The sequence below is a fragment of the Phaseolus vulgaris genome, chromosome 3 (assembly GCF_051622355.1).
Source record: "Phaseolus vulgaris cultivar YP4 chromosome 3, ASM5162235v1, whole genome shotgun sequence".
NCBI classification, from domain to species: Eukaryota; Viridiplantae; Streptophyta; class Magnoliopsida; order Fabales; family Fabaceae; genus Phaseolus; species Phaseolus vulgaris.
The window spans coordinates 11,167,842-11,183,807 of NC_143500.1; the positions used below are offsets into that span (position 1 = coordinate 11,167,842).

At 33.0% G+C, this 15,966-nt stretch overlaps 1 long non-coding RNA gene and 3 pseudogenes across 2 annotated transcripts; 2 read left to right on the top strand and 2 right to left on the bottom strand.

The window, feature by feature from the left end:
• Window positions 1–37: 37 nt before the first annotated feature.
• LOC137839063 (uncharacterized) lies at window positions 38–12,205 on the bottom strand (annotated as a pseudogene).
• LOC137834686 (uncharacterized) lies at window positions 1,999–2,958 on the top strand. The gene is made up of 2 exons (XR_011084932.2): window positions 1,999–2,116; window positions 2,184–2,958. It is a non-coding gene; the product is annotated as an uncharacterized LOC137834686 (long non-coding RNA).
• LOC137806575 (uncharacterized) lies at window positions 3,640–7,388 on the top strand (annotated as a pseudogene). Its single transcript, XR_016519680.1, has 7 exons — window positions 3,640–3,925; window positions 5,318–5,579; window positions 5,662–5,788; window positions 5,879–6,157; window positions 6,237–6,338; window positions 6,418–6,891; window positions 7,107–7,388. The product of XR_016519680.1 is annotated as an uncharacterized LOC137806575 (transcript).
• A 1,143-nt stretch (window positions 12,206–13,348) lies between the features above and the next one.
• On the bottom strand, window positions 13,349–14,681 carry LOC137839064 (uncharacterized; annotated as a pseudogene).
• Between the last annotated feature and the right edge of the window lie 1,285 nt (window positions 14,682–15,966).

Consider the following 15,966-nt stretch of genomic DNA (forward strand, 5'->3'; position numbering starts at 1 on the left):
TTTTAGAAAAACAAAAATAATTCAAGTTTTTTACATTTTACTCCAAATCAATGCCCTGAGACAATTTCGTTCCCATATCACGTTCCCTGATTTGTTCATTCTTCAAATTCCCAGCATTCAAAATCGCAATTGCAAAGCATAATTCCAATAGCTTAGGAGCTCTAACGCCATTCGAATACAATAAAAAAAAACAAATAGGAACAATTCCAAAAAAAACCTTAAAGTTCTTTATATAACTGCATTCCACCTTCAAGAAATTTTTATCCCATTTTTCTCTTAGGGAAATCTGCAAAATGGAAGAGAAAGTAAAGTACCATTTTTATCTTCGATACAATCAAAACAAAATCCACAGATAACTAAAACATATGAAATCTTAGAAAGTTAAAACAATTCCTATTACATTCTTTGGCTATGATTGCTGATGTTGATCATTTGTTTCATCATTAGGAACACTTCCTCGATTGGATGCCTAATATATAAAAATAGTTATAATAAGTAGCATTCCAATTACAATATAAAATATATATTAATTTAATAAAGATTACCGGTGATGCATGAAACATAGCAAAATCATGAGGCAACTCTTCGAAATAGTTTTGCACAAAAAAAGTCATCATTGCTTTCATTTCATTGACTTGTGATGTCAATATAGAAACCTAATTTATAACACAAAATGAATGAAATCAATCACTTGCCATCAAAATACTATTGCCAAATCAAATCGGTCAACACCACAGTAAAAATTAAAATATAATAATGTACAATCACTATAAGAAAATCTTAATTTAGCTGCAAACAAATATTGAAGGCCATAAGTGGACACTAAATAGTGTCCATTAAACCTTCACTAAACCTTCATTATTAAAATAAATTAAATAAGGTGTGAGGAAAGCGTGAGTTATTCCCACGTAAACTTAAAAAAAATAAAAAATAAAAATAAAAATAATGGTTGCGTTGCTGAAAGGGCAGCTACTAAAATTATAAAAATAATTAAAATTTAAATATTTGAAGGTTAAGCCCACGCTAAAAGTTTTAAAATTAAATTTAAATAATATGAAAGTTAAGCCCTCACAAATTACACACAAATAATTAATTTTAATTTTTCTTTCATTTTTCAATTCTGAAGAATTCTCTCCTACTCACTTCACTCCACTTTTCCTCATTAGGCATCAGCAACATTCTCACATATATTTCAGTATCTTCAATTGCCCTTCTTTGTATCTTGTAGTCAAATTAGAAGCCGGACCAGGAAGGCCTTGTTGGGAAGAAAAGGAATCAAGAAAGCTTTTTACTAAATTTACATCCACATCTACTGGAGAAAAATCCTCGTCCATATTATGTTCTGATGCATTTGATGTTCCCTGAAAGTGCAAGAACAGAACAAAACATCAGTCTAGCAACTGGTATTAAATTTATCATTTTAAGATTTGTTATATATGAAATAAATATTTTAAAGACTATTTTTTTACTATTTAGGAAACTTGATATTAAAATTAGAGGATTAAATCAATGTCAAATGAATGATAGAAGTAATGATAAAACAATAATATCATAACTTAACAACTGTTAAAACAATAAAATAATACTTTTATTTGATGAAAATTAGATATTTATTTTTAAACATGTTACGTAGTAATAACCATATTTGTTTCAAATATTTATTTTTATCATTACACGGTAAAATAATAATAATTATCATATTACAATAAGAGATCTAAAAATATATAATATTTACTCTACACCATATTTGACTATTATCTTGAATTTTAAAATTGATTACTAATTGGATTTCGAATTTTACAGGTACATGAATTTTATATATGTGTGTATATTTCTAGTTTTTTAATATTTATGATATAGGATGATGTAGTTTGTAATCATCCCTTTTTAAGATTATAATATTGTTTTTCGTCATTTTTTGAATTATAAATTAGTATTATTAACTTTTCATGTTAATAATGTAAACTTTTACAAAGACAATACATCCTTATTAAACCCACAACATTTGAGAGCATTCAAGCATTCAAGCATTGACAAAGGCATTCAAGCATTGCGACGACGGAGGCATTCAAGCATTGCGACGACGGAGAGCATTCAAGCATTGTGTCCTAATACTGTAAGTTTCACATTTCCTTTCGTTTTCAATCCATCTACAGTAGCTAATTTGTGTTTCGTGGCTCAAGGCTCTTTGTGGCGGATTGGGATTGCGGAGGAACAAGCCTCGCGACCACGCTTTCGGCGTTGGCGAACCCTCGTTTTTGCTTCCGCAACAGAGTTGTGCCTCATTCTACTGTGAGTTTTCTCGCTTCGTTTCTATCTTGATTTTTTTCATTAGAGTGAGGAGCCATGGGTATAACAGCGTCTTCTGGATCACTAATACCTAGGTGGATGCTTAGGTAGTGGAATGGTTTTGAAAGGTAGTGGAAGAAGAAGCGTTGGGACAAACATAAGCTTAAGCTAAGCTAACCTCCAGTGTTTTATATGGCATGGTTTTGATTTATGGTTAGTCTTCCAGTTGCTTAGAATGTGTTCTTTTGATGCTGCAGTCATGGAATCTTTGTACCTATGCAATTTGGATTGCTCTAATGGACTTAGGTTAGGTTGTTATGTTTTGTTGAATGTGTGGAAGGTATAAATTAAGAAGCCTAAGTTTATAAGAAGTTTGGCTCTCTTATTAATAAAAAAATATAGAATAATTATGCAGTAAAAATCTGCATAATTTCCAGCATTAGCAATACAAGTAGCAACATGGCTTTACAAGCATTACCATGCCTTTACAGCAATATAACACCAGAATTCCAGCACTGCATTCGCATGAGAACATATAAAAAAAAAGTGATTCAACAACAAAAAATAAAAGACAACATAAGAGACTAACTAAAGCACTGAAATGGTCGAACCAAGTAGCAGCAGGGACAGTAACAGTTGAACATTAGGGAGACATAAACCAGAACATATCTTTCTTTGTAACAATTTTTCATTTCTTTGTTCTTCTTTTCTTATATATGTAATTATCTTAAAATGTTTTCCGAAAACTAAGCTCTAAACTTATTATTTTTAAATAAATTATGCAAATTAGTAGAGAGATTTTTTTAAACAAATAATTACAAAAAGTAGAGATGATATATATTTTTATTATAAGTGATGCAAATATGATAACTTATAATAATCTACCAGAATCAACATTTATGTGAAGTACAGAAGACAGTCTAGTTCAAGAACAAACAGTTTTGGTATACTTGGATTTGATTTGGTGCTGTGCTACTAAGTATGGATACTACGTTTTTACTAGTTATTAAGAGTGTTTTAGGATCAAATTAAGAGTGAAGAATTGATGAGAGCATTAGGTTTCTAAAAATCAGAAAAGCGATTATGAAGCCTTGAATGTGTGAGTATAAGGTATAGGATATAAAGCCATTCATAATGTCAAAGGATGATTTCAAATGAGAGATTGAAAAGGAACAACAATATATCTGGTTGGATAATTAAAAAACTCATTCTGTCACATCCCCTCGCACTTATCTTATACAAAACCATTGCACCATGTTGTTTCTAGGGTAACTCAAATTTTCACTACATAAGCTTCAGGTTACTATTATTATGCTATAATGCTATGTTGTGGAACCATTCCTAAAACCTATGGTTGATTCTGTCAACAAAACAGCTCTTCCCCTTAGGCCAACCTATGTAAACCTCTACAAGTGGCCAGAATCTGATGTAGAATTTGTGAAGAGTGTGGATTCTAGCATCCGTGTAGGTTCTAATGTGCAAACAAAAGGAGTTGATAGCTTCTCCTGTAGGCAAATGTACCTGAGGAGCTACAAATTCTCAAAGAAGAAAGTTGGTGTCACAGAGAAGACCCTCAAGTGTTTCAATAAACTAAAGGAAGGGGTGGCTTGTGTGAGTAATAAACTAAAACTGAAGGGTAAGAATAGGGTTCTAGGGAGAGCCAAGGATGTTCCTTTTGCTGCCTTCTCAATCTTTCAAACATTTCTACCCTGCTCTGCTAAGGTTGATGTTCTTCATGATTTTAATCCAAATTCTCAATCTACATGCTTCTTTAGCTTTTCATGTTCTGCTACTTTATACTATGTTGTTCTATCTATGTTCTTTTTTCCTCCCTTTTTTTCTGATTTAAAAAAAAACAGAAGGAAAAGATAAAGAAGTGTTGTATACCAATTTCAAGCAAATTTGCAGCAGTGTTTTGCCAATTTCTTTCTGCTGCAGATTGATTTAAGTTGTTACCTCTTGTAATTATGTGAGAAAGAACTTGAATAAAAATTATATAAGCTTTTTTTTTATGTGTCTAATATGTATTATTATTAGTTGATTTGTTTGTAAATACTTTAGTACCATACAAGTGTGTATTGGCCCTTTCCAGTGCCTACGAGGTGTTATGTTGTGTTAGACAAATTAATCTTATGAAGTAATTATATATGATTAGCTGATAGGAAATTTATTTAGAATTAAAAATAGTTAAGAAAAAATATTCTAACATTTAATTAAGCAAAGATAGTTATATGTATTTGTAGAAACTAATAAATGTTAGGTAGGACAGATGTGAGTATCCTTGAAGCTTGAATACTGGCAGGAGATCTTTGAAGCTCTAGGTTCTGGTATTCACACATATTTTTGTCTTTAACTGGGACTGGCTAGCTATTTGAATTTCTCTGGTTTTTGAATTCCTTCAATTCATTAATTCATCTTATGCTTTCTTAGATTCTTTGTCTTTATTACCAATATCCATTTGAATTTAAATTATGCTTTCTTAGATTCTTTGTCTTTATTACCAATATCCAGACTGATATGTGAGGTAGGATGTGGAAACACTTGCCAGGGGATTTGTGAAGCTTTAGGTTTTGTTACCCTTACATTTCTTGTGTCTTTATTTGTGATTGACTAAACTTCAATTTTGGATTCTAAGTTTTGGTTGGATTCATTGTTAACCTTGTAGTGTGACTGACAGTCTGGCAGTTCTTGTGGGTTTAGAGGTCCTGAAATTTGGATTCATCTATTCTATTCTAACAATTGTTTTGCACTTTGCAAAAAATCAAACTACCCTATACCTGAAACGAATGAATTTAATATTCTAGTACTTGGCATGCTTTTCTTTGGCATGTACTCTCACAGTGTTATATTGACTAATAATTTCATCACTACTATATACATATATTCCATGCAGAAAAATGGATCGAAGTTGGATGTATGAACGACTTGATCCTTCAAGGAGACTTAGCAAACAATTCATTACTGGAGTGAGTGAATTTGTTTCAAAGGCAATGGATCAAACTTTTTATACTTTAGAAGGAGGGATAAGGTTGGGGTCCCCCATTACAGTCCACACCTACTCCCTCATCATTTCATTTCTCTAGTGCTCCATCCGTTCTTGTGACTCCTCAAATTCTAGTTCAACCCACTTATACATTAGTTCAGCCCACTCATACATCAGTTCAGCCCACTCAGGCATCAGTGCAACCCTCTGATACGCCAGTACAACCCACGCCTACTACGCACCATGATATCCCTGATGAAGAACATGATGGTAGTGGAAGAGTCATCATTCGACCAGTGGGTAAAGGGTAAGTTTATGATCACATTGAACTTTATTATGAATTGTTTCCTATACTTCATGTTTAACATTTTGGTTTGCATGTTTTGTAGATGGACACCTAATCATTGTGCTACTAAGGCAATTGGGCATGCAATTAGGTCACAATTTAGGGGTCCTTACTATCATTATGACGAAACACCAGAGGAAGTCCAACTTAAATGGTGGACTGAATTTAAGGTGATCATAACATAGCATTTTCGATCATTTCGATTTAAGTATTTATTTATATTCATCAACTTCTATTTAAATTTGTTGTTCTTTTTATAGACTCGAGTGACTTGGGCCCCTCATGATGAATGGCAAATTAGAAAAGTGTACGAGTCAAAGATGAGAAAGCGCCTTTCTGATATGCTTGCTAAAGCTAGGATGAAAGCGACTAGACCTAACTGGATTAGTGAACAAGCATGGATTGGTCTCTTGGACTATTGGGATTCAAAAAAGTTCAAAGAATAATCAATCCAAAATAAATTGAATAGGTCATCAACTCGAGGTGGGGCATTGCACTCTACTGGTCGTAAATCACACCTCGACATTGCATTGAGCCTAGTAAGTATCTATATTTCGTTGCATAAGCTTAAATTTAGTAGATAATATCTAATGTTGGTAACCTTTTCATTTATTTCAGGAACGAAATTTTGGTCGGCCGGTTGAACCTGATGAATTATTCATGGCCACACACACTAAGAAGGATGGACTTTGGGTAGATAGTCGTGCCAAACAGACTTATATAAGTTATTGCTCTACTTTTCTATACATGATTTATATTCCTTAGTATTGCCCCACTTACAATTTTCACAATGAACTAGGAAACCTACCATGAGCGATTGAAAGCCCTCCAATCAGACAACTCTGAAGGATCATCTTCCAACTGCCAACCGATCAATCTAACAACAAAACTTCAATGCTGGAAGGATGTTGCTGGAGGCAAGAGTAGAGGTCGATGTTATGGCACTGCAGACTTGGCTTCCAACATTCGCCATGGAGTGTCTTTCCTAACCCAACCTTCAATATTTGCTCCTTCTAGTGATTACTTTTCTCTTAATGAACAATTTCATCAACAAGTGATGCAAGCAAATGAAAGAGCCGATTAAGCAACTCAAATAGCTGCTCAAGCAAATCAAAAGTGTGCAATGTTAGAGGATAAAATAAAGTTCATGGAGCAAAAATTAACCATGATGATGGAGCGGCAACAAGTTGACACCTCAACATGCACAAGTCAGGTTCACCCTCACTATGCTCGGAACCTTGATGATCAACCCCTGCCTTGAGTTCATCATTTTGTAAGTTTTCTTAAAACCTTTCTTAAGTTTGGTTTGTAGTTTCCTTGACAAGAATTTATGCAATGCTACAGAAAGACATGGAGAGGTTGAGTCATTTATGTATTACTCACATTGCATGCATGACTCTTTGCATGTTTTTATCTTCTTGGCAGTCTTGTGATGAGCATGTTTTTATCTTCTTGGTAGTGTTGTGATGAGTGAGTGTGTTCATGCAGTAAAAGTTCGTGATATAAGAAAGGGAAAAAGGATTGCAATTTTGGGTAAGTATCTTATTGGCAGTGTGTTCATGCAGTAACTCTCATTTTTCTGTTTTGGGTTGTGACATCTATCTTTGCTTAAAACATTTGGCAAGTGTCATTGCCTTTCAATGTTCAATCACAAACTTCTTCATTTTGGTGTAATTAGATTAACTGTGGAAATCAATCCAAAAATTAGAGATGGTATTGTTTTATATTTGGATTATGCATGGATCTGTAAATTCGGGTCGATTCTCCTCAGTTTTGAATCATGGTACAGAGTTGAGTAACTCATGGGATTTCATGGTACTGGAATGGTACTGTTTCTAAGGCCAAATAATTGCATTTTGATTATGGTGATCAAACTCTTAACGCCACCCTAAGAAAAATGTGAAGAGTGGCTTGCTTGAATTGACTTTTACAATTTGTTGTTGGCCATTATAAACCCCCTTTATCCTTTTCTTTTTTCCTTTTATTTTTGGCGAAAACTTGTTTTATTCTCCTCAGCATCTTTATGGGGCTTATATGATGAGTGAGCCCTGTAGTAGATGGCTTGCTTAATAATTCATATTACAAAGAAAAGTTAACTGCACGGCCACATATGTATCTGACAAATAATTTTTACTGACTTGCATTAGTTAGTTTGTTGCCTTGCCTCTGAACACTAACATGTGGAGGAACTTCTCAGTACAATACAATTGGAATAGAAAACTTCATTCTATTAATTTATTCATCATTATTTTTTTTATCTGTGAGTGCTATAGACTCTTATATTATGCATGTTTTGTTAAGGTTGAATTCCATGATGGAATACAGCTTTACAATCAATGATGGATTTATATATACATGACCCTACCGATTGATTGGGTTAGTGCTTAGTTATGTCATGACAAGCATTGAACTGTGATGGTCCATTAGTGTTACGATTCCTTTGCAAGGATAATAATGTAACAAATTAATTGTTACCTATGTTGGCCCTACACCGCATCAAAACCATAGACAATTTTCAATGGAATGCCTTAAAAAACAACTGTTCTTTTGCAGCCACCAAGATATCACTGTACATGTATATTAGCTTGTTTGGAAGAAAATACTAAAAGGGGCTTATTTTGAAACCCTTAATTTCTGCAAATTTCTACCAGTAAAAAGACAATGAAAATTCTACATAAATCATTATTTGGTTAAATATCTTGGTAGTCCCTGTAGTTTAACAAATTTTACATTTTAATTCTTATATGAAAGACCATCAATTTTAGATTTTGTGCATTGTATTTTTAATCTTCTTTATTCATTATGAATTTAGATAACAGTGAAATGTATGCTATAACTAATTAAACTTAATTCTTATTATCCTTTATAACATCTCATACAAAGACACCAAATAATACAAACATCTTCTTTTGTTTTTTTAGTTTTTAACTTATTAAAAAAAACAAATTAAAAAATATTAATATTTAATATTTAAAATCTAAACTTTTATTTAAAAGTGGAGTTCAATAGCTGCTGTTTTTTAGTTTTTAATTTATCAATTTATTGATATTTTTTTTTCTTTTTAATGCTATTGCAAAAAAAAAATTAAAAAAAATTAATATTTAATATTTAAAATCTAAACTTTTATTCAAAAGTGGAGTTCAATGCTAAAAATAGTGCATACAAAAAAAAAATTATGTGTCCACATATCCAAGGTTAAGCCCATTCTAATTTCATTGTCACTTTACCAAGGTCAAGCCCTCGCTTTATTCTAATTTTATTGTGCCACTATCCAAGGCTAAGCCCAAGCTTTATTTTTAATTTTATTGTCCCCTTATCCAAGGCTAAGCACACGCTAATTTTATTGTCCCCCTAGTTAAGCCTAAGCCCTCACTTTCTGCCCAAGGCTAAGCCCCCACTTAAGTTAACATTAGTAATTTTTTTTTGTTGCCAACTTGTAGGCAAAACCCACGCAAGCCAACTTATTGCGACGCCACTCACCCGACACTTTTTTTTTGCGATGGGGATATTAGCTTCAAAGTTGTGTGAAGGCAAAGCCCACGCTAATTGCATCTTTGCGTGGGCTTTTTGTGATTAGTGTCCGCCTTTGGTCCAATCTAATAAATTTTTTTTTTTGTAGTGAATAATATAATAATGTACAATTGAGAACAAGAAAAGTAAATAATTGAGTAATAAAAGGTAATATGTACATGTTAGCAACAAAAACAAAGGAAAGCAATATGATGTTACTCTAATTAAACTAAATGGCTACAAACTGGTTCCAGCACTAACCACTATTTCATCATTTAGGCCAATATCCAAAATCACCACTTCCTAAAAAACAGAACTTACCATTAATAGGCTTTATTTCATGATTGTATCTAGCATACTTAAGTCATGCCAAAACACCACACTAATTAATACCCTATAAATAAATATTAAAAGAAAATATTATGTACAAATAAATATTAAAAATCAAAAATATACTCAGTGATGCATAAAGCTAGTAAACTAATCAGGTGTGTAGTTGCTTTGTGCCATCTTGATTGCTGACAAACCACTAAGTCCTTTGGAGATTGCATGTGTGAAAAGTGATGAAAATGACCATGAATTATCGTCAGCCCAAGTCAAGTGTATTTAGGTCTTAGGTTTATTAAGTTTTTGATAGAATTATATTGACATTTTTCCTAGTTTTTTGGAAAATATATTATACACTATGTTTTGGACAAACTGTTTATCAACATTTAAAACCGTGCCAAGTTCACAAAGTTGTTAACCTAATTCTTTCTTTTTAGCAGGTCAATCACTACAATAATGCTTCCATCCACTATTAAAACTACATTCATTAGTGATGGACTCCAGCAATACTCTTTTTTGAGTATCAAAACTTTTAGTTTTCCTAATTCCTACTGACCAACTCTATCCCTATGGCCAACTCCAAAAATCGAACAAGTCTCTAATATGATATTTCAATCAAGGTTTCCCATCTATTAAAAAAGGTTAGTGCCTAGCTTAATATTAAGAATGAAGATGAAGGAACTAGTGTGCAAATATACAACAGAAAAAAATGTTGCCACATTTCCACTGCTGCACTTCACATCCCAAATAAAAAAATATGATCAAAAGTAATAAATAATGAACCTGATTTTGTAAATCTGTATTGGAAGATGTCCCACTATACGAATGAGCATTGCAGCCAAATACATTAGATGGACAAGGAACCAAACCTAAACCCCTAACACGTCCACAATGTTCTTGACTTCCGAAAACATAAGCTAAGGAATCAGTTGTTGATATTTCTTTAGATATGAATGGTGATGAAGTTAATTCATATGCTTGAATTTTTTCCTACAAAGAACACAAGAAGAAATAAATTAAACTTACATTAAGTGTGATTGACAATTATAGACTTTATCATAATTAAACTTACACCAATTTCCTTCGCTTCATCACTCACAAATGCTCCATTAGCATGCTTATGTGTAGCTATCCATATATCTCCTCTACTAACCTTGTGGCCACACTCTTTTTCCTATTAAAATGAAGAAAAATTATATGACACATTCTAAGAGAGATTAAAACATAAATTTGACATGAACATATGTATTATTGTCACCATTTCTTTTCCTTGCAATGGTCTTAGATCCACCCGTGTGAGCAATGATTTGCTTTGTCCTATTCTCTTTATTTTTTAGAGCATTTTCCTAATCATCAACATGTAAAAATTAATAATCTGAATGTAAATGCCTAAAAAATGTTTTATTTATACCTTCGTTTTTTAATTTAGACGGTAATCCACAAACGAAGCCCAATGATCTCTATTTATTCCTTTTGGAGCCATTGCAATCAATTCATCTCTAGTACGTGTTCCATCATTCATTTGTTGCCACAATTCTTGTCGGTGGTCTCTCCATTTTGTGTTAAGTGATTTAAGGACATGATTTATATGAACATCAGAATGGATATCAAATTTAGCCTTCAAAACAATCAACAAATAAAATTAACAATAATTATAACATATTTAATTTTAAAAAAAATTAATTATAGTATAACTTTAGACATGATTTACCTGAATAGTGTTTTTAAGTATATCTTCTTTATAAACTTTAGGAATCTTCCTCCAACTAGAATAACTAATAGGAAAGGAATTATGGTTTCTTGCAATACTACCTAAGAACCTATTCAATAATGCTCCACCGTCTGCAATAGGTTGACCCTCATTATTCCATTTCACAAGAATCCTTTCATTAGGACGTAGATGCCAAACATCATTGGTTCTTAGCTGTTTTGTGTTTCTCTTTCCTTGCTCATCTGTGAAATATAAAAACATCTGTGTTTAAGGGATATAAGACTAAATGGAAAAATTAATACTACATAACTATATATAACATTGTATGATTTTAACAAATGATAGTGGCTTTATACAAATTTCCATTTTGAACTTGATATATAGTGACTTACCAATGATATCAACGAGCCATGCTCTTTTGCAGGCTATAGGCCTTTATTGATGTGCTTGCATCTCAACTTCATCGTTTTCTTCCTCTTCATTATTTGAATATACATCTGATATACCAGGTATTGTTGGTACAAGTACATGTACATATTGATGTGGTGGTGGCTGAGAATCAGATTGAGGTGTTATTTGTGGTTGAACAATGAATGTAAGAGCAGAGTTAGTCTAACTTTTTGAACATATCCTAACTTTCAAGGTTCCTGAAAATAAATCAACTCAATGAAAAAAAACAATTAATGATGTGATTATTAATAAATTTGAAAAAGAAGTGAACACAAATTACTTGGCTGAGATGCGATTGAAGGTGGAAGGGGAGCACGTTTAATACTTGGTTGAGGTGCAAATAGAGGTGGATGGGGAAATGGAGATGGAATACCTTTAGGATTACTTGTTTCAAGTCCTGCATCAATCACAAAATTACAAGTGAATTACAAATGAATCAATATATTGAAGAATGTAATTTATAGATAACAAATAAATTGTATGAAAGTTTAGACATCTAACCAGGTTTATAAGGGTGAGTATTAGGCCTTGAAGGATGACTATTCACTTGATTTTCTGACTTAGACTTACTTGAGTTTGCAAATTTCATCTTCAAGATTCCTAACAATCAATAAAACGCTTGAAGATGTAACATTACGTATTAATGAAAATTAAAACTCAAAATTTTAAATTGAACATATTACCTGGATGAGATGAAGGATAAGCTATAGATAAATTATTCTTGTTGGTTGGTATTTTCTTCATCTTCAGGTGGTCTACAAAAAATAAGATAAACACATAAATTTATGCAATAGGATAATAATTACATAAATTCAATGTTGTAGGATAATAAATTAAAATGAAATAGTAAAAAAAACCTTGTTAGTTGTATATTTTCTTCCACATCTAGAAATAATGTTTCTACGTTTTGTTGTTCAAATGGCTCAGATTCATGAAAATTGTCAACATCATCGTCAACCATGTTGTACAAGTCTCTAGGCTTTAAATGTACAGGTATGCACAAATTTTTATCAAATTCATCTTCTACATAATATACCATTTGAGCTTCTGATGCCTGGATGTATGGCTCGTCATCATCGTTATCACTAGTGTGGATCAAGTGTGAAAAATTTAGTAATGTAAATCCATACTCATCACTCATAATCCCTTTAGATGTATTAGTCCACATACATTTGAATAAAACAATTGAGAATCGACCATGGTAGTTTATCTCAATTATGTCTATCAATCGACCATAATACGGTACACCTCCAAACCGCATTTGAGTATCACTACTACTTGCATAACTCCTTGTCCCAAATGTACCAAACACTCCACTGTTTTGTGTTTTAAGCCAAAGGTCACGCTCCAATATACGAAATTTGAACCCATTAACATTGTAGGCACTATACCGCTTTGCACAATCAATCAGACCCATAACTAAGAATTTTAAATCATTTGAATGGATACCAATTGATCATTCCTTACCTAAAAGAAAAAAAAATATCATATGAAATGTAATATAAATATATATATATGAATCAAATACTATTGGTGTAAATATACATACACGACGTGAAAACCACTTTGCAAATTCTCTATGAACCCTCTTGTCTATCACAGAGGATGATCATGTGCGACTTCTTAGTTTTCTTCGTAAAGTATCTCTAAATTCCCTATATTAAACATATAAAATATATAAGTTAATACGAAAGAGAAAATCAATTATAAAAAAACACTATGGTTCATAAGCTTACTGCAGAAATGGGTCAACTATGGTGCAGTTAGTTAACAGATGACGATGTGCTTGCAACTTTTCCTTTGTAGATAAAGTGAAATAAGTAAAACCCCCAACTGGTTTTTCGACTGGTGGGAACAATGTATTTTCATTAGAAGGCACAATAGCAGGCTCATCATTAACACGATGCAATCGATTGAAGCCAGTCTCAATTCCATCTAAATATCTCGAACAAAAAGTTAAAGCCTCTTCAGCTATTGACCCTTCTGCTTGTGCTTTATTACGAACATAAGACTTTAATTTTCCTAGATACCTCTCAATGGGATGCATCCATCGATATTGGACGGGTCCTCCAAGCTTGGCATCTTTTACTAGATGCACAACTAAATGAACCATGACTGTAAAAAAGAAGGAGGAAATAACATCTCCATGTGACACAATGTGAGGACCACTCTACTTTGTAGCTCGTCAAGTTCATCCATTTTTAAAACTTTATTAAACAATTTTCTAAAAAACAAACATAAATCAATCAAAACAGAGCAGACTTCCTTAGGAAGTGTATTTCTCATTGCCAAAGGTAGAAGCTGCTCCATCAAAATATGTGAGTCATGACTTTTCAATCCTCCAAGCTTACGTTGTTTGACATCAATGCATCTGCTAATGTTACTAGAGTAACCATCTGGAACAGTTATGTTCTTCAAAGTTTTGAGAAAGACATCTTTATTTACATTTGTCAATGTATATATAGCAGGGAGATATCTACCATTTTCATCAGGCCAAAGATCAGGTCTAATACCCCAAAGCTGTAAATCCTTTCGTGCCTTTATATTGTCTTTACATTTATTTGAACTATCATTCAACAATGTAAACACCACATTATCACATACATTTTTTTTCAATGTGCATAACATCCAAATTGTGGGGCAATAAGTTGTCTACCCAATAAGGAAGTTCAAAAAATATACTTTTTTTTGCCATTGTTGAGTGTCTAACTTTGCATGATTAACTCCCCGCTGTCTTTTTGCCCGCTCTTCAAGTATTGGTTCTTCCCAAATTCAACATTAAGATTCTGAACTTGTTGTAAGACATCATATCCTGAGATTGCCAAAGGTGGACTTCTATCTTCTCTAGTTCCATCAAATCTCATGCGAGCTAGTCTAAATTTATGCCTTCCATCTAACCAATGACGATGACTCATGAAACAAAATTTACCACCTTTAAGAAGCTTCCTAGGAATGGTGTCAAAATTACATCTAGGACATGCCAACCCAGTATGTGTGTTCCATCCAGATAGTGTTCCAAGACCTGGAAAATCACTAATAGTCCACAATATGGTTGCATGCATATCAAACACTTCATTTCCATATGAATCAAAAGTTTTCACACCAGTGTTCCATAACTCTTTCAACTCTTCTATTAATGGCTGTAAATATACATCAATATCATTTCCTGGAGCTCGCTTCCCAGGAATGATCATAGAGAGAATGAATGAACTTTGTTTCATACACATCCAAGGAGGAAGGTTGTACGGTATGAGTACAACTGGCCAAATACTTTGACTAGTGCTTATATTTCCATATGGATTAAACCCATCAGTAGCCAAACCAAGTCGCACATTTCGAGGGTATGAGGAAAATTCAGGATGTTTAAAGTCAAATGACTTCCATGCTTCAGAATCTCTTGGATGCCTTAAGATGCCTTCATCTGTACTTCCCGATGCATGCCATCACATATGCTCGGCTATTTTAGAAGACATAAACATCCTTTGTTAGCGTGGCTTCAAAGGGAAATACCTTAAAACCTTTGCAGGAATCTTTTTCCGTTTGTTACTTGTAGCACAAGCAATTGTACTCTTTTTTTCCTTCCATCTAGATGTTTTACATTTCTTACGAAAATCCTTATTTACGTCTTCTCCTAAGTACAACATGCAATCATTCGGACAAGCATCAATTTTGGTGTAATGAAGACCAAGCTTGTTAATGGTTTTCTTCACCTCATAAAATGAGTGTGTAATTTTAGCATGTTCAAAGGCATCTGCTAACAACTCTAGTATCATGGACATTGCCTTGTCACTTTTTTTGCATAGACATTTGATGTGGTACAACTTGATCAAGAAAGAAAGTTTAGAATATTTATCACACCCTTCATATAGACTCTCTTGACCATCTTGTATTAACTCAAAAAAATCTTCAATATCATCATTAACAGTATGGCTTGAATGTGCACTCGTTTCCCTATCATTCACCATGTCATTTCTATATTGATGATGCCCAAATGCCTCGTTAACCATATCACACATCAGATTATTAGCAACAATTCTTTCATTATCTTCTTACGGCATTACATCTGCTTCATTTGTCACATTTACTCCTGTTCTCTCCCCATGTAGAAGCCAGACTCTATATCCACTTGGAAAAGGTTTAACAATCAAGTGGTCATACACTACTTCACGACACTCCCATTTGTTAAAGTTGCACTTTTGACATGGGCATATTATCTTCCCCCTCACACCATTATTAGCAAATGCAAAGTCCAAAAACTTATTCAAGCATTCCATATATTTTGGTGTATTTCTTGGCATGTCCATCCAAGATTTATCCATTGAAATGAGGTCTGCTCAAACAACGATTGAT